Source organism: Phocoena phocoena, chromosome 4 (genome assembly GCF_963924675.1).
Source record: "Phocoena phocoena chromosome 4, mPhoPho1.1, whole genome shotgun sequence".
In the NCBI taxonomy this organism is placed as follows: domain Eukaryota; kingdom Metazoa; phylum Chordata; class Mammalia; order Artiodactyla; family Phocoenidae; genus Phocoena; species Phocoena phocoena.
In genome coordinates this window covers 91799149-91821845 of record NC_089222.1, presented here as the reverse complement: position 1 = coordinate 91821845, position 22697 = coordinate 91799149, and the positions used below count along the sequence as shown (strand labels likewise).

Genomic DNA, 22697 nt, shown 5'->3' with positions numbered 1-22697 from the left:
GAAGAAAGGTGTAGCTCAGGGTGTTTCAGCACCTTGGCTTAGGGGCTGGCAGCTCGTGATTGGTGGGCCGGGAATTGAACCCACATCCCCTGCTTGCTGGCAGAAATGCAAAATGCCAAACACGAGGATCAGCAAAAGCCTTGGGGGCATCATATGAATACTTTGCAGGATTGGTGTTAGTAATAATTGTCTGGGAAACACTAATAAGCGGTTAAATCACGTTGGTGTGGTCTCAGAAGTTCCCCATTTTGAGAAGATTTTCATTTATGATAGCTTAAAATTAGGAGACAAAACTGTTGTGGTACTCAAAGAATATAACCACAGGTAACTGGAAAACTTAGTTGCTCCATGTGGCTCATTTCTTGAGGTTCTAGATTGCTGTCCTTTTTTTAAAAAAATTATTTATTTACTTATTTATTTTAAACTCAGTAACAGTTGAAAGGTGCTCTGGACTGGAAGAAGGGTTCACCAGTCTTTAAACATTTTTGCTGCAGTAAAAGAATTTTGAAAACTATTGGATTCTGTCATATATTTCTTCAATGACATTTAAAAATTTTGTCATGGGCTTCCCTGGTGGCGCAGTGGTTGAGAGTCCGCCTGCCGATGCAGGGGACACGGGTTCGTGCCCCGGTCTGGGAAGATCCCACATGCCGCGGAGCGGCTGGGCCCGTGAGCCATGGCCGCTGAGCCTGCGCGTCCGGAGCCTGTCCTCCGCAACGGGAGAGGCCACAACAGTGAGAGGCCCGCGTAACGCATAAAAAAAAAAAAAAAAAAAATTTGTCATAGGTTTAATCATTTGCTAATGATATAATCGTCATTGATTGTAAATGTTGACATTTCTTAATAAAATTGGTATAGCCTTTTAAAATGTATTTACTTGAATCAAATACCATAGCTGTTTAATATTTACCTACCACTATCCATTTACAAACTATTCTTTAACAGTTAGATTTTAGTGTGAATTTTTCTCCTTGAAGTCTTTATTATTACACTTTTCCCACTAAATTTTATCCTTATGTATTATTACATTTAAAAAATCTATTTTTGATCACCCTATGGTACTTCTGGTGACAAAATTTAATTTATTGTGATCACGAGACTTTAAATGATATTTATCACAGTGATTATTAGTACACAGTTGATCAAAATAACATGTGAATTACAAATTTTGATAAATAATATTAGAGAAAAATATTATTTTACTGGAAATTTATCTCAGTGCATTATTGGTACTTTTCTTCTAGTTAGTTCATATATCAGCACATGAATATTATTCACTGCAGAAAGAGTTCAGCATACTTTTCATTCATTTTAATATATACACTGAAATTTTGTTTACATAAATATGTTGAAGAGGATGAGAGTATTATTACAGCAGTGTCACTCAGTTCTTTGAACTCCTCCTCAGTTATATTCAAAACCACAGTGCTCTATCATTTAAAATTGTCTTTAATGATTTATCAGCTGACAACCAAATTAGGTCCTCCTCCAATTTTATTCCAAGCAAAAAATTGGCAAAACCACCTGAGTTGCAAGAGTTAGGGCCACACACTTTTTCGCTACCAGTATTTCTTTCTTTTTTTTTTCTTTAAAGAAGATGTTGGGGGTAGGAGTTTATTAATTAATTAATTTATTTTTGGCTGTGTTGGGTCTTCGCTTCTGTGCGAGGGCTTTCTCTAGTTGTGGCAAGTGGGGGCCACTCTTCATCGCGGTGCCCAGGCCTCTCACTATCCTGGCCTCTCCTGTTGCGGAGCACAGGCTCCAGATGCGCAGGCTCAGTAGTTGTGGCTCACGGCCCAGTTGCTCCGTGGCATGTGGGATCCTCCCAAACCAGGGCTCAAACCTGTGTCCCCCGCATTAGCAGGCAGATTCTCAACCACTCCACCACCAGGGAAGCCCCTCGCTACCGCTACCAGTATTTCTAATTGTACCCTTATGTCCTGCTCAGAGGTTTTTTCCTACCATAAGCAATGCCCCAGAGTGACATTTGTGATGAATGACTATGTGTCTTGATTTTGTAAAGTGGGAGAGGGGGGATAGGAAAAGAGGGGATGGGACAGGTGAACCTGCTCTCTAGGGGCATTCTCAGGCAGATAAGTGTACTTACAAAGGTTGATATGGAAATTGATTTACCATCTATGTGCCTGCATACCCTTCATACCCCTTAGAAAGTCTTATGCACTTCTAGGAGTTTGCCTAACCTAATTTGAAGACTGTTATCCTAGTAACCATTGGGCTCTTAATTAAAAAAAAATTCTCCCCCGATGTGTGTGTGTGTGTGTGTGCGCGCACACGCGTGCGCGCGCGCGCGCGCACACACACACACACACACTCGTCCTGTAAACTTAGAACAGTGCTGGCCAAGGTAAATAGTTTATGTTGTCTAGGTTAATGTTAAAGGTCTTAATTGCTTCTAAGCATCTGTTAATAAATCATTTTTTCCTGAGAATGAATCTTCACAATCCTAATTCTCTATAAATTCTCCAGGTCAGGATTAACACTCAAATTGCCTGTAACTTTTTTTCCTACACATCTTTTGCTAGTCCTACTCACATTTACTAGCACCTTGGCAAGGCATATTTTAAATAGCTCAGTGTAAGGAGTTGTGTGCAATTTTGAGTAAACAACAAACAATTGGCAACAGTCAGATTACTTTTTTCCCCGATTTGTCTCTTTTGCATATCAGTTCATAAAATTACCACAAGAGACCTCAGATGTAATTTATGTTAACTCTTTCCCTTTACAGAAAATGAAACCAGAGAGATTAAGCCAATTGTTCAAGGTCATCGAGGTGGTATTAGAATAGGAGAACCGGTGTCTCCTAACTCCCATTATTATACCCATTGCTGCATCACACTTCCTGCTGCCTTTTGCTAAATCGCATTCTTTACCACCATCCTATTTAATATTATTTCTCCTGGCGACTGGGGACTAGCTTTTGTCAACTCAGCATTATTGTTGAAATAGAGAGGTATTTACTTTTTTCATTGAAGACTTTTCTCAAAACAAAAATACTCCTTATCCCCTGGCAAATACTTTCTGCTGCATAGTAGGACACAGCCAGGCGAGCCTGGGGCCCGGGGCGCCCCACGGCAGTGGCACTGGGGGAGGTCAGAGTAGAGGTGGATTGGCAGAGCAGGGGCTGGTGGGAGGTGGGAAGCTTACATCATTTCCCTGCAACTGGGCTCTGGCGAGGCTGTAAGGCCTCACTATCCCGTGTAATAGTTTACCAGATTGATAGAGATTCGTAAAAGAAAGAAAAGGTACGGCAGGACCGATGCTCACCCTGTTCATAAATCTGTGCTATAAGCTGAAACTGTCGATAAGTAACTAGAAGCAGCCAGGACAGTCTGTGCTCGCTCCCCCACCAGCTCAGTTCCTTTCTGCTCCGCCCCATCCCTGCTCTCTGCTGCTCAGATCAGCTTCCTGCTTCTCGTGAAAGCTGTTCTCCTATAAAGCTGGTCTGCTTTCACTGAGAGCATTATATTCATAAGTCTGAGTCAGGTTTTGTGGAAGTATCATTGGTTTGGTTTTCTTTGCGGGATGAAGGGGGAGGGAAGAATTAAAAAAAAAAGGGGCAGGCTAAAAAAGCAAAATCATCATGAATTTTGTTGTCACATCGTGCTGGTGTTATAACCAGCTCTGTAGACCGCTGCACTGAAAACATTTCTGTGAGAGGTATGTGCTCGAAAAATGGAAAGGTGACTGTTGGCTGTGGAGCAGACTGTCCACCCAGCAGCTGCTCAGATGGTTGTAAGGTCGTAATTCTTTCTAGTGTTTTGATATGGAAAGGGCAGTCATTACTTGGAACGTGGTACAGTTAGCCAGCTATTGGTAAAATGTTAACTGTATGTTTGGTCCCCACATCAGGACTCCTGAAAAGCTCCTTCACCCTGAATCCATCTAGTCAAATCCACGGCGTTATTCCAGGCTCTTTTGGTGGTGGTTGTCTGTAAACAAGATGATCCTGTTTAATATCTCTCTCATTATATCTCTCTCGTTATTTAGAACCACATGACAAAGATTAATGAGAGAGACTTTGAGTAGCCTAGAAGAAGCTTCAGATCATTTGGAGCTTTTTGCATTGACAGATGGCGAAAGTAAAAGGAAATGGTTGATGACTTACCGTAACCTAAAGTGAAAGTTTTAAAGTTTAGAGGGTGTGTTATATGTGAGTGGAAAAATCTGGAGGGGGTCACTAAAATTTAGACTCATAACCCCACCCACTACAGTGGTTGCCTGACCTATATTAAGACCAGAAGGCTCTGGATGTACCTTTTTCAAAGGAGATTAGGAAATGTGTATAAATGCCTCTATTCAGTGGTCAGAAGAGTAGGATTAAGAATAAGAATATAACCAACACTGGAGGAAATACAGAGGACTGTATATTGGTCCAGGCTATTATGTTATAAAACATTTTAGAAAATATTTAAAGTAGGAAAATATAATATTTTATCATGTACATCTGATAAGCTACTAGTGGCAGAGACCATTCAAACTACAAGGGAGCTTCTGCTTGATTTTAAGAATATTTTATCATGAAATTAACTTGAGAACTCTTGAATGTTAGCATATTTTAAATTTATTTTACAAACTTTGGAATTAAATTGTTTAAATTTATCAATATATAAACATGTCGATACTGTTGTCCTTTTCCTCAAAGATGGTAATGCTTAAATCACTGAAAGCAGTTATTCACGAATAGAATAGGCTAGCTATTATAACTCAACCTAAATTCTTCTCTTTAAGAGACTGTGCCATTTAAACTTGATTTCTTCTCAAATATTTGCAAAGAGAGCTAATCTTCATGATCATAGAGGATAATGTTAACAAGTTAAATCTAATGCAGGCTTCTGGAAGGAATCCCCTCTACACTATACCACACACAGACAGGTAGCCACCCTGACTGTATTTACCTTGGTCATTCCTAAGTGTAGCTGCATGCTAGAAACCCCTGGAAAGCTTTTAATACCTACCATTGCCCAGGCCCAATCCCAGGGATTCTGATTTAATTGGCCAGGGGTGGGGCCTGGGCATTGATAGATTTAAAACTGTTCCCAGGTGTTTTCTATTGTGTAGCCAGAGTTGACAACAATTGCATTACCTGAATGTCCCCAATGCTGAAGCAGCCCATTCTGTTTTGGGTACTGTTTGTATGACACCAAATCTGCTTTGCTATGTGTCTTATTAGGTCTGAACTTTGTCACCAGCAGCTCATCAGATATTCAGTATCTCTCCCCCAAGACTTAGCTTTTCCAGGAGAAATAGTCTTAGTTTTTTCAGTCTCGAGGGCTTGTTTTCTAGGTCCTTTCCCATTCTGGTCACTTCCTGTCATGGAATTGTGCTTGTTTTGTCAGTATCACTCCTAAGTAGGGTGTCCTGGGGATGGAGACTATCATTCTAGAAGTGTGGTGTCCAGCACAGCATGCAGAGAATACAGTAAAGCTGCAACTCTCTTGTTCTGGACACTATACTTCTGTTGTTGGTGGCTAAGCTTACGTTAACTTTTTTGGCAGTCATATCACACTGTTGACTCATGTTGAGCTCGAAGTCAGCGCAAGCTTTGTTCTTTTTCACATGAACTGTACTTAAGTCAGGCCTCTTCTACTCCATGCTTGGTGGATTTTTTTTCACTGTAGTACCAGGGTTTACATTTATACTTGGGAAACATAAGAAGAAAACCCAATGAGTCAGTTATTCCACACAAGGGAGAGTGATGTATCCAAACTGAAAGCCAGAAGTTTATTATATGCATATAGTTGCGATTTTTTTTTTTTTTTTTTTTTTGCGGTACGTGGGCCTCTCACTGATGTGGCCTCTCCCGTTGCGGAGCAGAGGCTCCGGACGCGCAGGCTCAGTGGCCATGGCTCACGGGCCTAGCCGCTCTGCGGCATGTGGGATCCTCCCGGACCGGGGCACGAACCCATGTCCCCTGCATCGGCAGGCAGACTCTCAACCACTGCGCCACCAGGGAAGCCCTATAGTTGCGATTTTAAAGACTGATCTAGGCCATTCATTTGAATCTACAGTTAAATTTAATCTTGTTAATTCAGTCCATCTTTCCAGCATTTCTTCTGATTCATCACTCAGAGCTTGCTGTTCAAAGTTAGGAACCCATTTGACTGTGCAGTCTGTCTTAATGTTTGTATTCAATACTTGGTCAAATGCCTTTCCAAAATCAAAATACATCCAGGGCATTCTCCTGAACTCTTTGTGTAATATCTTTATTTTAAAAGGAAATACACTGAATTTGTCATGGCTTTCTTGTTTAATGACACGAATAGAAGAAAATACTTTGCAGATGAGCAGGTGACTTGTCTAAGATCACACAGTTTGCTACTGTCAAGGCTAGAACCCAAATCCAGCCCTGCTCATGTTCACTCCAGTGCTCTGTGGGTCAAACTGCAAGTGCTGATACCATTTGTCTTTTAGGATAAGACTTCGAAGAAAACTGAAAGGAAATAAGGCCCCCACGGATGCTTCACTGTCTCTTTTGGGATATTTAATATTTAATCCCATAACACACAGCCCAATCAGCTCTTTATTTGTTCTTAATTTACTGTTCTGCCCAAAGCAATAAAAGAGGGATAAAATGACTAGCCAGCATTCCTAAATTAATTGTAGAGAATAGTATTCTTAGGAGTTCAGGCATCCTAGCTCCCTTGGAAAGTTATTTCACCACCCCCTGAACCCCATACATACACGCAGTGGGTCATAGTAGAGTACTATCACTTTGTTCGTAATGAATCACAGCATGGGAAATTTTTATATATTAAACAAGAGGCATATATAGCTCGACTTTTAATTTTGCAGGTGAAGAAACTGAGGCCCAGGCACAAAAGGCTTCCTGTAGCCATAGTGCTTAGCAGAGTACTTAGTACCTAAGCATACTTAGTACATAGTAAATACTTAGTAAATACCTGGATATTGCGCAGCTTTCTTCAATATTGCTTTCTTCTCTATATAGGAATTGGATTTTACCTTTCTTTTCCCCCAGCTTTGCCCTTGGGCATTTATTTCCTTAAAAGTGTTGAAATGGAACAGATTTTTCAAGAGTACCTATTACTTTAGAAAAGCTCCAGTGATACAGTAAAATCTCAGATAACCAGGTTTATTTTTCCTTGTTTTTGATTTATAAGAAAATAAGCTCCTTTCCTCCCCTTTGAAATATTGATTTTAAACAATTCAGTTTTTTTTTTTCTTTTTAAAAAGACACGCTCCCAAATAATGAATAGCCTAGGGCCAGTCTGTATACATTTAGCCTAAATGTGCACATCTTCATTAGGGTCCAATGAATACTGATGCTCACAAGGCTGACCCTAATGTATAAGACTTACAGTCAGTCACTGGTGATTTAATTATATTCACTATAGGGTACTTACTAAAGCAAGAAAGTATTCCTTAATGCATTTTAGAAAGTTTTTCAATAGCAGTAGTTGAAACAAAAAGGCCTTATAAGTAAATTTAGTCAGTCAAACGAAGTTACTCCTCCAGCTTTTTGGTTAATACAGGTTTGAGTGTATGTCCTCCTTCACAGTTTGGAAACAGCCCAGTTTTATTAACCTGAGGCTGGCAAAATATGAACACTAATACCCTGTGAAGCTGCACTTTTAGAGTATTCCTTGCTTCTTTTGCAAAACCCAGTAGTCCCAAGTTCTATTTCCTATTTTGTAAGCATATTTTACATCAATTAATAGTGGTTGGGGCTTCCCTGGTGGCGCAGTGGTTGAGAGTCCACCTGCCGATGCAGGGGACGCGGGTTCTTGCCCCGGTCCGGGAGGATCCCACATGCCGCAGAGCGGCTGGGCCCGTGGGCCATGGCCACTGGGCCTGCGGGTCCGGAGCCTGTGCTCTGCAACGGGAGAGGCCACAGCAGTGAGAGGCCCGCGTACAGAAAAAAAAAAAAAAAAAAATAGTGGTTGTATTTTTACATGGCTACTCTTATCTTATATTCTGAAATCCATTCTCATGACCCATTCATTATTTTTATGCTTCATAATGATACCTTTAACTAGATGTATTTAACAGGAAATGAACATATAAATGTATACAGATCTATGAACCATGTGTACCTGACCTATACAGAAGCACAGTTGCAAACTGTAATATGACAAATAGATGAAGGTATGATTCCTAGTGGAATTAGTTAATTCTAGAGTAGTACTCAGTACCATATGTAATTTTAAGTCAACATGGGGTATTGGAAAATAAACATGAAATTGGGAAATACAGATTCAGTACTTGTAGAATTTTAAAATGTAAAGATCTAAAGCCCTAACTTCTTTAAGGTACTATTCAGAAAGTGCATATAGACATATTTTCTAAAGCTTCAAACAAATTTCTTTTTACATGGCACATCCCAACAGTCATTTTCCTATGTTTTTTTCTGGTGTTGTTGTTTTTATCATTAAGAAACTAAGTTGAACTTATCAAACTTTAGAAAGAATACTTTAGAAAGAAACCTAAACTTTAAGTTCAATTTTTAGTATTTATTTACAAAGCACGTGTTGCTTTTTACACAGTAAACTTAACAACTGTAACAAAGTGTGTGTGTGTGTGTGTGTGTGTGTGTGTGTATGTATGAAGTTGCCCTTAAAGCCCATAAAGTGGCAAAGAAAAATTGCCAGAAAATAGTGCACTGGTTGCTAAATTATTCATAATGAGTAAGTCTGTCTTAGTCTGTTCAGGTTGCTATAACACACTACCACAGACTGGGTGGCTTATAAACAAAAAAACATTTATTTCTCATAGTCCCGGAGGTTGGAAGCCTGAGATCAGGGTGTCAGCCTGGCCAGGTGAAGGCCCTCTTCTGGATCCCAGACTTCCTGTATCCTCACATGACAGAATGGCCAGTTAAAGGGCAGTAATCCCGTTCATGTAGACTCCATCCTCATGACCTAAGCACCTTATAAACGCTCCACCTCCTAACACTATCACGTTGGGTATTAGGATTTCAGCACATGTATTTGCGGGAGCGGGACACAAGCATTTAGACCAGAGCATCCTGCTGCTGGCCCCGCAGAATTCATGAACTTGTTAAGTGCAGAAGGCACTCACACCATCCCAGTAGTCCCAGCATCTTAACTGGTTCCACGATTGACTCAAAAGTCTCATCTAAATATCATCTGTGGGACTTCCCTGGTGGCGCAGTGGTTGAGAGTCCACCTGCCGATGCAGGGGACACGGGTTCGTGCCTCAGTCTGGGAAGATCCCACATGCCGCGGAGCGGCTGGGCTCGTGAGCCATGGCCGCTGGGCCTGCGGGTCCGGAGCCTGTGCTCCGCAACGGGAGAGGCCACAAAGGTGAGAGGCCCGCGTACCGCAAAAAATAAACAAACAAACAAACAAACAAATAAATAAATAAATATGATCTGTATCAGGTATGGGTAAGACTCAAGGGATGGTTCATCCTGAGACAAATTCCCCTTTAGCTGTGAACCTGTGAAATCAAACAAATTATGTGCTTCCAGATTGTAATGGTAGTACAGGCATAGCATTAAACACTCCCATTCTAAGAAGGAGAAGTAGGAAACAAGGGGGTGATAGTTCCTAAGCAAGTCAGAACCCAACAGGGCAAACAGCATCAAATCTTAAGGCTCAAGAATAATCTTCTTTAATTTGATGCTCTGCCTGCCAGGCCCACTGAGGCAGGAGCCCCACTTTCTGGACACACTAGAGCGTCCCTGCCCCTAGGGCTTTGCTGGGCGCAGTCCCACAGGCTCTCTCCAGGGTGGGAATGGTACACCTGTGGCTCTGCTGGTTTGGAGTTGTAGGGACCTGCAGCCCCACCCTCACAGCTCTGCTGGGCACTGCCCTGGTGAGGTCTCTGTGGTGGCCTTGCCCTTGCCGTGGTGCCTTCTGCTTGGGTCTTGTGCCTCTAGCTCCAAGTGGCTCCTTCCCTTGAAATCTAGATGAAGATAGCCACTTCCCCACAGCTCTGCCGGGGAGGGGTCTGTCTCACATGGCTTTGGGTGGGAGTCTTCTGGCCTGTTGAAACCCAGGTTATGCCCTTCCCACTTTTGAAACTGAGCCGGAAGCCCTGATGATCTCTGAATTACCTTGTGCTGAATATCACACATTTGAAGCAGAATAGCTCTATGGTTCCCTTCTATGAATTTCAAGAAGTCTGACAGCCAACCTTCATTTGTTCCTGTCTCCTTTCCCTCGAGTTCAAATTGCAGTTTTCTTGCTGGGGTGGCTGATTAAACCCCTGGTTCATATGCATACTCATCTTCTCATCAAAAGGTCTTTTGGCCACACCCTTAGTGGTCTCTCCCAAACATGCTTGCTTATTTTTTGTAATATGGATAAGCTGAGAGTTTCCCAAATTTTAAATTTCTGCTTCCCTTTTGATTGCAAATTCTGTCTTTAAGTCATCTCTTTCTTCTTCACGTTTTACTATAACATTCGAGGGAAGCCAGATGGTACCTTCAACACTTTGCTTAGAAAAAGGTTCAGCCAAATAGCCAGTTTTGTTGGATATTTCTATCTTGCACAAGATAGAACCACAAGCTCTGTTTTCCACAAAACACTAGGACGTGAGGGCAGTTTAGCCTCATTCTTTGCTGCTTTTTAACAAGGATTGCCTTTCCTTCAGTTTCCAATAACATGTTCCTCATTTCCATCGGAGACCTCATCAGAATGGCCTTCACTGTCCATCTTTCCACCAACATTCTGTTCAAGGCCACTTAGGTGTTCTTTAGGCAAGACTGAAGCTTTCTCTGCAGCTCTTCTTCTTTTGAGCCCTCACTAGAATAGCTTTTAATGGTCTGTTCACTGTAAAGTAGGCTTTTTCTAGCATGCACTTCAAAACTCTTCCAGCCTCTACCCATTACTCTCAGTTCCAAAGCCTCTTCACATTTTTAGGTATTTGTTATAGCAGCACCACACTTTGAGTACCAATTTTCTGTCTTAGTCAATTCAAGGTGCTATGACAAAGTATCACAGACTGGGTGGCTTGTAAACAACAAACATTTATTTCTCACAGTTCTGCAGGCTAGAAATCTGAGATCACGGTCACAGATTTGACTATGAATGACAAAGCTTCTTACTAGGAGAATTGTTATTATTGTATTTCATATTTAGAAAGTTCCAAAGAAAATGGATGTTAAGTGTCTTTATCAAGTAGGTCTAAATTAACCTAAATAAATCACCAAAGCAAATATGTATGACTTGTGAATTGAAATATATTATTTATACCTTAGATATTATCTTTGTATGAATCTAAGAATTATTTGATTCTTTTTATTAAAACACTTTAATTAGATTTATTTGAAGTTGTACAGTACTGTATGGGTATCTCTTTCATTATTCAATAAGGGACCTATCCTCATCTGAGGGTTCAGGAAAACCTGTCTTGGAGGAAGTGATAGATAAGATCCGATGAGTAGAAAATTAGGTAGATTGGGCTGGGAGTGGTGGGAGGGAATGCAGAGGCCCTGAGGTGAGAAAAAGCAGGAGGTCTAGGAGAAACTAGAAGAATAGTATGACTGGATTTTAGAAAAGAGCGAAAAGGGTGGAATCATTGTGGTGGAAACCAGAATATGTGGTACCTTGTGTGCTTTGATGAGATTACTGCAAGCACAGTGGATAACATTGAAAGCTTTTCAGCTAGAGAGTGAGGGGTTTGTATTTATGTTTTGTAATGATCAGTTTGGTTGCTACAGGAGGGATGCTTTTGAGGGAGGCACAAAATGGGGATGAAGAAGTCAGTCAAGAGATTGTTATAGTCGTAGCTTAGACCAGGAGGTGGCAGTGAAGATGAGAAGAAATGGACTGGTTTACCATGTATTTAGAAACTTGAATTAATGGTTTTTATGATTGACTAGATGTGTGAGAGTGAGACAGAGGAAACCACACATTAACAGTAACATCTGATGCATTGATGATATAATGACAACTACCGAAACAGGGACAGCCCCAAGAGAAGCAGATCTGTTGGCTGGACTTCTGAAGAGAAGAATGGCATAAGGTAATTGAAACTTCCAGAATGAATGATGTTAGCTAAGGAGGAATGTAGAATGAGAGTAAATTTGACTTGGTAATCCTAGTCCAAGGCCTTGCAAGGAGACTCTTACCCCAAGGAATGAGAACATGAAGAAGTACACACTTCTCACCTGCTTTTTGTTTGCTGTTGTTGTTGTATCAGTATTGCTTTATAGTTTTTTAACTAAACTTTTAATTTCAAGATAATTGTCAATTCATGTGCAGTTATCAAAAATTATACGGAGAGATCCCATGTACCTTTTATTCATGTTCCCCCCAGTGATAACTTTTTGCAAAACTATGGTAAAATATCACAGCCAGAGTATCAGCATATATACAGACAATATGTAGAACGTTTCCATCACCTCGAGGATACCTCATGTTGCCTTTCTTATTGTCACATCCACTTCCCTCTTGCCCTCTCCCCCTTTATAATTGCTTGCAACTGCTAATCTGTTTCCCATTTTTGTAATTTTGTCACTTTAGGAATGTTATAGAAATAAGGTTGTATGGTACATAGTCTTTTGAGATTGACTTATTTTCATTCAGCATAATTCTCTGGAGATTCATGCAAGTGTGTGTATCAATACAGTTGACTCTTAATGTGGGTTTGAACTGTGCAGGTCCACCGAAACATTGATTTTTTTTCAGTAAATATGTTAACACAGTACTACACAATCTATGGTTGGTTGAAACCATGGAGGGTCGACAGTAAAGTCACACACAATTTTTGATTGTGTGGTGGGGAGAGGGGGTTGGCACCCCTAACCCCTGTGTTGTTTAAGGGTCAACTGTATACTCTGTGGTAAAATGTCTTTTCATTAATTTTGTTCATTTTCTAATTGGATTGTTTGTTTTTTTTACTGTTGTGTTTTGAGAGTTCTTTATGTATTCTAGATAATAGTTGTCAGATATGTGGTTGGCATGTATTTTTTCCCAATCTATATCTTACCTTTTTGTCTTCTTTATAGGGTTTTTGGCAGAGCAAAAGTTTTGAATTTTGTTGGAGTTCAGTTTATCACTTTTTCCTTTTATGGATTGTGGTTTTGGTGTCAAGTCCAAGTCCAAGAACTCTTTACCTAGCCCTACATTCTGAAGACTTTTTTTTTCCTCTTTTTCTCTTTATAGTTTTGTGTTTGACATTTAAGTTCATGATTCATTGTGAGTTAATGTTTGTATAAGATGTGTTTCTTAGCTTGAGGTCCTTTGGATGGACCTATGGATGTCCAGTTGCTCCAGCACCATTGGTTTGAAAGCTAACCTTCCTCTATTGAGTTGCTTTTGTGCCTTGGTCAAAAATAAGGTAGGCATATTTATATGGATCTATTTCTGGTTCTCTATTCTCTATTCTGTTTCATTGATCTATTGTGTCTGCCTCCTCCAGCAATATCATGCAGTCTTAATTATTACTGTAGCTATATATTAGGTCTTGAAATCAGATAGACTGATTTCATTCTTCTTTTTCAAAATTGTTTTAGCTATTCTAGTTGCTTGCCTTTCTGTATAAAGTCTAGACTAATCTTGTCTCTACTGCATCTTCAAAAATCTTGCTGGGAAATTTTTTTTAAAGGAATTGTGTTAAATCTGTATATCAGTTTGGGGAGAATTTACATTTTTATTATGTTTAGTCTTCCATTTCTTGAACACAGTGTATCTCTTCAGTTATTTAGATCTTTGATTTTTTTTCATCAGCATTTTGTACTTTTCAGCATCCATGTGTTGGACATGTTTTTATTAGATTTACAATTAATTACTTCATTTTAAAAACTACTGTACATGGTATTACATTTTTATTTTTATTTAGTTTTTTGGCTGTGCCGTGTGGCATGTGGGGTCTTAGTTCCCCGGCCAGGGATAGAACCCGTGCCCCCTACATTAGAAGCACAGAGTCTTAACCACTGGACCGCCAGGAAAGTCCAATGGTATTTATTGTATTTTTAATTTTGGTGTCTACATGTTTACTTCTAGTATATAAAAACGTTAATTTTGATGGCCATATGTTCATTGCTCATAAATAAAAATATAATTGATTTTTGTATGTTTAACTTATGACCTTATAAGTTCACATACTCATTTTAGAAATTGTTTTTATAGATTCCTTGGAATTTTCCATAGAGACAATCATGTCATCTGCAAACAGGGATGGTTTTATTTCTTCTTTTCAGGATTATATGCCTTTTATTCCTTTCCTTGATTAACTGTACTGGCAGAACTACCAGCACTACATAATAAGAGTAATGAGAGTGGATATTTTTGCGTTGTTCCTGATCTTAGGAAAAAGGCATTCAATATTTTAGTGTTAGAATGTTAGCTACACGTTATTTTTAGATGCTCTTCATCGCATTGAAGAAATTTTCCTCAATTCCTCTTACTGAAAATTTTTATCATGAATGGATGTTGAATTTTGTTGAGTACTTTTTCTGAATCAATTGATATGATCATATGATATTTCTCTTTTTACCAGTTAATGTGGTGGATTATATTAATTGATTTTTGAATATTGAACTATCCTTGCATTCCTGAAATAAATGCTATATAATTCTTTTTATATATTGTTGAAGTCTATTTGCTAATATTTTGTTAAGGATTCTTGCATCAGTGCTAATGAGGGATATTGTTGTATAGTTTTCCTTTTTGGTACTATCTTTGTCTGGTTTTGGTATCAAGATAATACCAAAATCATTTTTCTATTTTTAATTTCATTGATTTCTTCTCTTTATTATTTCCTTAATTTCTACTTGTTTGAGTTTATTTGGATCTTTTTCAAGGTTCTTGAGGTGGGAGTTTAAATTACTGATTTGGAAGATTTTCTTTTCCAAGAGAAAGCATTGAGTGCTACAGCCTCCCCTCTCAGCACTGCTTTTGCTAGTTTCCACAAATTTTGTTAGGCTGTATTTTCATTTTCCTTCAGTTCAATGTGTTTTTAAAAAAATTTCCCTTGAGACTTTTGATTCATGGATTATGTATAAGTATATTGTTAGTTTTCAAGCATTAAGGAGTTTTCCTGTTATCTTTCTGTTAATGACGTATAATTTGATTCTATTGTGATCAGAGAACACACTCCTAAGATTTTAATTTCTTTAAATTTGTTGATGAACTTGTTTTATAGGCTAGCATATAGTCTTTCTTGGTATGTATTCCTTGGGCACTTGAAAAAGAATGTGTATTCTGCTGTTGTTGGGTCAAGTGTTCTATAAATGTTGATTAGATCCTGTAGTTTGATGATGTTGTTGAGATCTTGTATATTCTGATTTTCTCTCTAGTCATTCAGTCATTTCCTGAGAGAGGTTTGTTGACATCTCACACTCTCATATCAGTTCGATAGGTTTTTATTTTACATATTTTATAGATCTGTTATTAGTACATACATACTATAGGATTGCTGTATCTTCTTGGTGGTATGACCCTTTTATCATGAGGCCCTTAATGTCCCTCTCCCTGTGTCTGGTGATTTTCTTTGGAGTCTACTTTTCTGATTAATGTAGCATTCTTGCTTTATTTTGATTAATGTTTGCAGGATATGCCATTTACATTCTTTTACTTTGACCTACCTATGTCTCTATATTTGAAGTGAGTTTTTGGTAGCATATAGTTAGATCATGTTTTTTAACCCACTGCCAATCTGGCTTTTTAGTTAGTACATTTACTTCCTCTTTCTTTATGTCCCTTTACTTCCTGCATTTATAATAAGTGTCTTAAATACTTCACATACATTTAGAACTGTATTAGACACTGTTATAATTTGTTAAAACCATCAAAAATAATTTAGAAAAGTCAAGAGAAGAAGGAAAGCATATTGTATTTACCCATATTTTTGCTTATGTTCTTTTTTCTTCTTTATATTCTGAGGTTCCTTCTTTTGTTTTTTCCTTTTTGTTTATTACATTTCTTTAGCTGCTCTTTTTGGTTAGGTCTGTTGGTGAAAATTCTCTTGAGTTTTCCTTCATCCAATAATGTCTTTATTTTCATTTCCTTCCTGAAGGGTATTTTCACTGGGTATAGGATTCTCAGTTGACAGTTCTGTTCTTTAAGCACTTGAAAAATTGCCACTGCCTTCTCATCTCCATGGTTTCTAGTTTGATTATGATGTATCTTGGTATATGTTGCTTGCCAGATTTGGAAAGTTTTCAACCGTTATTTGCTTGAGCACTTTCTCAGCCTTACCCTTTTTTGTCCTTCCTTCCTGGATTGCAATAACATGGATTTTAAACTGTTGTTATTGTTTCATAGATCCCTGAGGCTCTGTTTAGAATTTTTAGAAATTTTTCTTTCTTTTGTTCCAGTTGCGTAATATCTATTGTTTTCTTTTTTAATTCACTGATCCTTTCATCTGTCACCTCCACTCTGCCTTTGTGCCCATTCTTTAAGTTTTAAATTTTGGTTATTGTGATTCTCAGTTCCAAAATTTCCATTTAGTTCTTTTTTATATCTTCTATTTATTTGCTGGGACATATTATGTTTTCATTTGTTTCATGTATGTTTGCAGCTGCTCACTGAAACATTTTTTTAATAATGGCTGCTTCAAAATCTTTGTCAGATAATTTTAACATCTCATCTTTAATTTATCATCTGTTAATTGTTTTTCTTTTTTGTTTTTTTTTTTTTCATTCAAGTTGAGACAGTCTTGCTTTTGGTATGTGAAGTGACTTTCAATTGAAACCTGGATATTTTGGGCATTATCTTGTGAATCTTTGGATCTTACATGAACCTCCTGTTTTAGCTGACTTCCTCTGACACTGCTGTAGCAGGGGGAAGGAATGGCAACATCTTATTACTGCCAGGTTGGAAGAGAAATCTAGTTTTCCCCACTTGGCCTCCGTTGACATCCAAGGTAGAGAGGGACTCCTTGGTACTTCTGGGCAGAGGTGGGAGGTCCCATTCGTCACTAGGCCTCTGAGGATACCACTGCAGCTGGAAGGGTCAGGAGTGTCTCATTACTGCTTTATGCATGGCCTCCACTGACACCAAGGGTCAGGGTCAGTGGTGGCCTCTTTACTGCTGGGCAGTGGTCAAAATCCTGATGTGTCTTCACTAGGCCTCTTCTGATACCACCCAAGTGGGGAAAGAGAGGGAAACAGTATTACTGCTAGGTGGGAGATGAAAGTTTATGTCTGCACATGATCTCCATTGACTCTCTATATGGAGGGGGCAAGGGAGGACTTGGACTTGTTACTGTCTGATAGGATGAAAATCCCACCTCCCTACTCGTCCTTCTAACACACTCCTCCATTGTGGGTGTTGGGGACCATAGTTTTTTCTGTCATGTTTGTCTCAGGTAGTACAGTTATTGTCTAAAAATTTTCTGTCTTGCTAGGCTTTCCTGGTCCTTTGGCTGGAGAGAGCGGACCTTTGTTGGGACTTTTTGCTCTGTGCCTCATTGGCATTTCTGGGTTGCTGGCTTCTTCAGTTCCAAGTCTAGGACATACAGGGTGAAAAGAAGAACCAGGGATCTCAAAACTGTGTTGCTCATTGGGTCGTGAAGTCCCTAGCTAGCTTGCCTTTTTTTCCTCCTTTCAGAGTCTTCTTATGATTGTTTGATATGTAGTGTCTAGTGTTTTTAGTTGTATTTAGTGAGAGCATTAGGGATAAGTATGTTTGTATCACCTTTCTGGAAGTAAAATTTCCTCACCTTTTTCTTAATGTGGTAGAGAAGATGAAAACACTGCAAAGATGGTATTATGGAGAACATAGCTTGGAATTTCCAGGTGGAATTATTAACATTGGAATGGGTCTTCCAAAGACAGAGATTCTTACCTCAGGTAATTTGGATATCCTTCAGTTTGAAGGCCTGAGTTGATGCCTGGTAACTGACAGTGACACAGTGTTTTTGATTTTCGTTCCATGTGCTATTTTGGTCTTGGTTTTGTGTATACAATGGAACAGGAAGCATATTGGGTAAGATTACACCTTTCTAAGTCATTTTCAGTTCTGATGCTGTTTAGTTGATTCCACTGGGTTTTAGTGCAATGGGCCAAATGTCCTTTCAATCAGTAAATTGATACTACTCATCTATTACAAATGCTTTTATTCATAAATACTCCAGCAATTTATTATTTTTTTTAAACTTTGGGCTTAAAACTTTTTGTTTATTAAACTTTTTAGATTAACTGGCAATAAAATTGGCTTTTGGTGTATATAACTCTATTTACTTAAAACATGAATAGATTTTATGTACAGTTCAATGTTCACATTTATAAAGTTCCAGTCCTCCCCCTCCAACTTTTCTTATGTTACTTGTAGTCATACCCTTCTCCCAACCCCAACTCCTGCCAACACTGTTTTTCTCTTCATTATAATAGTTTTGTCTTTTGGAGCATGTGATACAAATTGACTCTTTTGAGACTGGCTTTTTTCACTTACTGTAGTACCTGAGGTTCACCCAAGTTGTTGCATCAATAGCCCATTCTTTTCTTCTGCTGAGTGGTATTCCATTATATATGTATTAGAGTTCATCTATTTATCCATCAGGTTATTTCCAATTTATGGCAATCATGAATAAAGCCACCATAAGCATTCATGTAGAGATTTTTGTGTGAACATATGCATTGATTTCTCCTGGGTTAATACCTAGGAGTAAGTAGGATTGCACGTTTATATCATAAGCACATATTTATATGAGGAATATCCAAACTTTTCCAGAGCACTGTACCACCTTTAACTCCTTTCTTTTTTTTTTTGTCATCTTCAAGAGTGTTTGCCTTCACTTGTTGGAGGATTTTAAAAATCTTTGTCAAGGGGGCTTCCCTGGTGGCGCAATGATTGAGAGTCTGCCTGCCGATGCAGGGGACACGGGTTCATGCCCCGGTCTGGGAGGATCCCACATGACGCAGAGCGGCTGGGCCTGTGAGCCATGGCCGCTGAGCCTGCGCATCCGGAGCCTGTGCTCCGCAGCGGGAGAGGCCGCAAAGGTGAGAGGCCCGCGTACAGAAAAAAAAAAAAAAAAAAAAAAATCTTTGTCAAATAATTTGACATCTGCATTATTTCAGAATTGGGGTCTGTTGATTATCTTCTCCTTTGCAAGTTGAGATTTTTCTTATTTCTTCATACGCTGACAGACTTTGGGTTTTATCCTGGACATTTTGATTGTTATGAGACTCCGGGTTTTTTTTATAAAGTCTATGGAAAATTGTGATATTTTAGTTTTAGTAGGAAATTGATTCAGTTAAGTTCAGGATTCAAGTTCAAGCTGGATATCTGTGAATTGTTTTCTAGGTCAGTTCTGTTTTGAAAGTCTTTTCAGTGTTATTTGGATTTGTCTTCTTATTTGCCACCCAGTGGCCAATCTGAGAATTGAGCCGTGCTCTATCCAGTAGTTCAGTTCTCAATGTCCTTGTGTACTGCTTAGGGTCAGATCCATGCGTGTGTAGCTTGAGATGAGACCAAGAGTTAATAAAGAACTCCTCTTTACCATCTCCCACTTTCATTTTTTTTTTAAAAGTCTTTATTGGATTTGTTACAATATTGCTTCTGTTTTATGTTTTGGTTTTTTGGCCCTGAGGCATGTGGGGTCTTAGTTCCCTGACCAGGGATTGAACCCACACCCCTGGCATTGGAAGGCAAAGTCTTAACCACTGGACTGCCAGGGAAGTTCCCCACTTTTCATTTTGATTCTCTGGTTGGAAAGCTGGGGCTTTAGTTACCATGGTCTTACTGTGCACGTCCCATGATTGTACCCGTGTCTGGGAGTAAGTGGTGGGAGGTTAAAGAGGTGGGTTTGCCCCACCCTCTTGGAACCAATCAGAGATGAAGGTTCCCCTTTTTCAGATTTTTTGTTCCTTTTGGTTCCTGTTTTTGCTGCCTCTCTCTGCCACCACAGAAATGCTAAAAGTCCAGCATGTGAGAGAATGGAGAAGATGGTACTTCAGAATTTGTTGTTCTTCCATTATTTTCCTGCTTCTTAGATAGCTGTGGCATATATTCTGTCCAGGTTTTATAGCTACATTTAGTGGGACAGACAAGGTGGAGTATATTTACTCCCTCTTACCTGGACTGGAACTCATTGGGCTTGCTTTAGTGTTGAGATAATTAATGGAAAGAGCAGAGGTAGGTCCAGGTTTTGTTGGTGTCTGAGGGTCATACAATTTGGAGGCCCTCTTTTAAGAAAAGGAAGACGAGTTATGAATATGCAATTAGGCACATTGTTTTTGGGTTGGGCTGCGAAAGTGAAGGACTCTGAAGCTTAAGCTTCACTGGCATTAATAAAAAATCTGCCTTTGGGGAAAAGATAAAACACGAATAGATATTGATTATGGGTCAGCATTATACAGGGTGTTTTTTATTCATGTTTTTATTTAATAGTCATAAAAATGCAACCCATTTATCCCCATTATGCACATGAGAAAAATGGATTTAGAATGTTTAAATCATACAGATATAAAGGGCTTAATAACTCTAATTCCAAAGCACATGGTCTTTCTCCTACCCATAGTACTTTGTGAAATAAATAGAGATTAGGAGAACCAGTATAGGCTCATGGTTAAGAGCATAGGATCAGAAGCCAGACTGCTGCTGGGGTTCAGTCGTGGCTCTGCCGTTGATTATGTGTGTTTTTGAGAAAGTTCCTTAACCTTTCCTTACCTCTATATGTCTGTAAAATGGGGGTAATAGTACCTACCTCCTAGGTTGATGTGAGGATTAAATGGTTAATATTTAATAGGATTTAGAATAGCGTCTGGCATATAAGAAGTGCTTTTTATCCACCATTTACAACTGTGCATTTAGATAAATTAAGTCAAATTGTATGTGCTGTGTTAGCAGCCTTAGTTCTTAAGCTACAGAGGCAAATTATAAGAAAAGGGGATTTTTACTTATATACATAAGCCATATTACATATTTGGAATACAAGCTGAGACATAATCATTAGTAAAATAGGCTATATATTATATAATCAATACTTTTATTTTCTGTGAAGAATTAAAAAAATTTTTTTTAAGTTTAGGGATGCTAATCTATTTAACAAGCAAAGCTAGAAGAAATGTTCTATATGGGTGATTTGAAAATCCAGACTATTACAAGTTAAATGTTTTGGGGAAATGGCCAAATAATAACACAGAGGTAGAAAAGCTCTACAGAAAGAAAAATATCCCTCTTCCTAGATATATTTAAAGTTTTAAACACTCCCAGGCTCTTCTGTAAAATGGAGACAGTAGAAGCATCAGTCTGTATTAGTTACCTATGGAAGTATAACAGATTGACATGAAACTTAAAACATTTATTATCTCACAGCTTCTGTGGGTTGGGAATTTGGGAGTGGCTTAGCTGGGTGACTCTGGGCAGGGTTCCTGTGAAGCCTTGCCTGGAGTGGTGGATTACTTTTAAGATGGTTCACTCACAGGCCTGGCTAGATTGTGCCTGGTTGGCAGGAGGGTTCATGAGCTTCCCAGTCACATGGACCTTTTCTTAGGACTTACAGAGTGTCCTCATGATTTTGCATCCCCCAGAGCAAGGAGTTGAAGAGCCATTAAGGCAGAAGTCACAGTGTCTCTGTGTGACCAGCCTCAGAATTCTCTTTGATTTCTGCAGTACCCTGTTGGTTACACAGGTGTTCCCTATTCAGTGTGGACGGGGACTTCTGGGGGGGTGGGGCATCTCGGAGACTGGCCGAGACTTTATCTTATAGGGTTATTTTAACTATTAAATGAGATTATCCCAGTGAAGCTTCTGGAAGCTAGTAGGTACCCTATGCAATACCTGTTTGATTAGTGTGTTTTTCATTGCCGGTCTCGATCAATAGAAATCAGTTTCTAGATGTTTCCCAAATGCACAGGAAGCTTTATGCGTCTTTATGGAAGAGAGAATTCTGATGAGGAAAGTCTTCAAACTGTTCCTGTAATTGTTAATTTGTTTAGAAGCTAGGGTGATTAGAGTTTGAGGCAAGAATATTGATAAATACTATAAGCAAGAATTTTGACTCACAGTGAACTCACTTAATTTTATTACCACCTAGCATGTGATCATGGAGGAAAAACAGTATATTTTAAATCTGATGCATGCATTTTTGTATGTGATTGAATATTACTTACGTTCTACTTTCTCTAAGGTTAAACAGGTTCAAAATATTTTTTTCTTTTCTACGCGCACTATGTCTTACCGTTGATGATGATATAAGTATGGCTTATTTTGAGGAGGACATTTACTAAATTATTTAGAAAATGATAAATAACAAGAATGTACAATGGTTATTTCTGTTTGTTGTGAAAAAGAAAGCATGACGAGAACTCTCTTATTTAATGGTTTTCTAAATGGTGACATAAATATTTGGCCACTGGAGGGCTCCATATTTTAAAAAATTATATTAAAAGACAAAATGCTCACTGCAACAATTTTAAACAGTACAGAAAGATTTGAAGGGCTCCTTATTTTTTAGTAAAGATATTGAATTAAATACTTGCTGGTTATAAATGAAAATTGTGTGCGTGTGCAAGTAAAGTGTATTTAATAGGTGTTTGCTTCCTCCTTTTTCTTACATTGGAATGAAAATAAAACATAGAATTTCTTCGTAAATAAAATATCTCCCAACTCTGATATCAAAATATAAAACTAGTCACTTGAAAGCCCCTCTGTAAACAAAGAGGTTGAGATAGATTAAATAATTTTTTCTCATCTTTCTCTCCTATATGTACTATTTTTATGTGAGGAAACATCTTATTTTAGGGTTCATTATTTCCATTTAGTTTAATGAACTTTCAGTATGTCAGTGAATGCTGTGACATA

At 38.7% G+C, this 22697-nt stretch overlaps 1 protein-coding gene across 1 annotated transcript in view; it reads left to right on the top strand.

Moving 5' to 3' along the window:
- Positions 1–22697, top strand: part of BBX (BBX high mobility group box domain containing) — a 277659-nt gene that overhangs the window by 72706 nt on the left and 182256 nt on the right. The window lies entirely within an intron of this gene.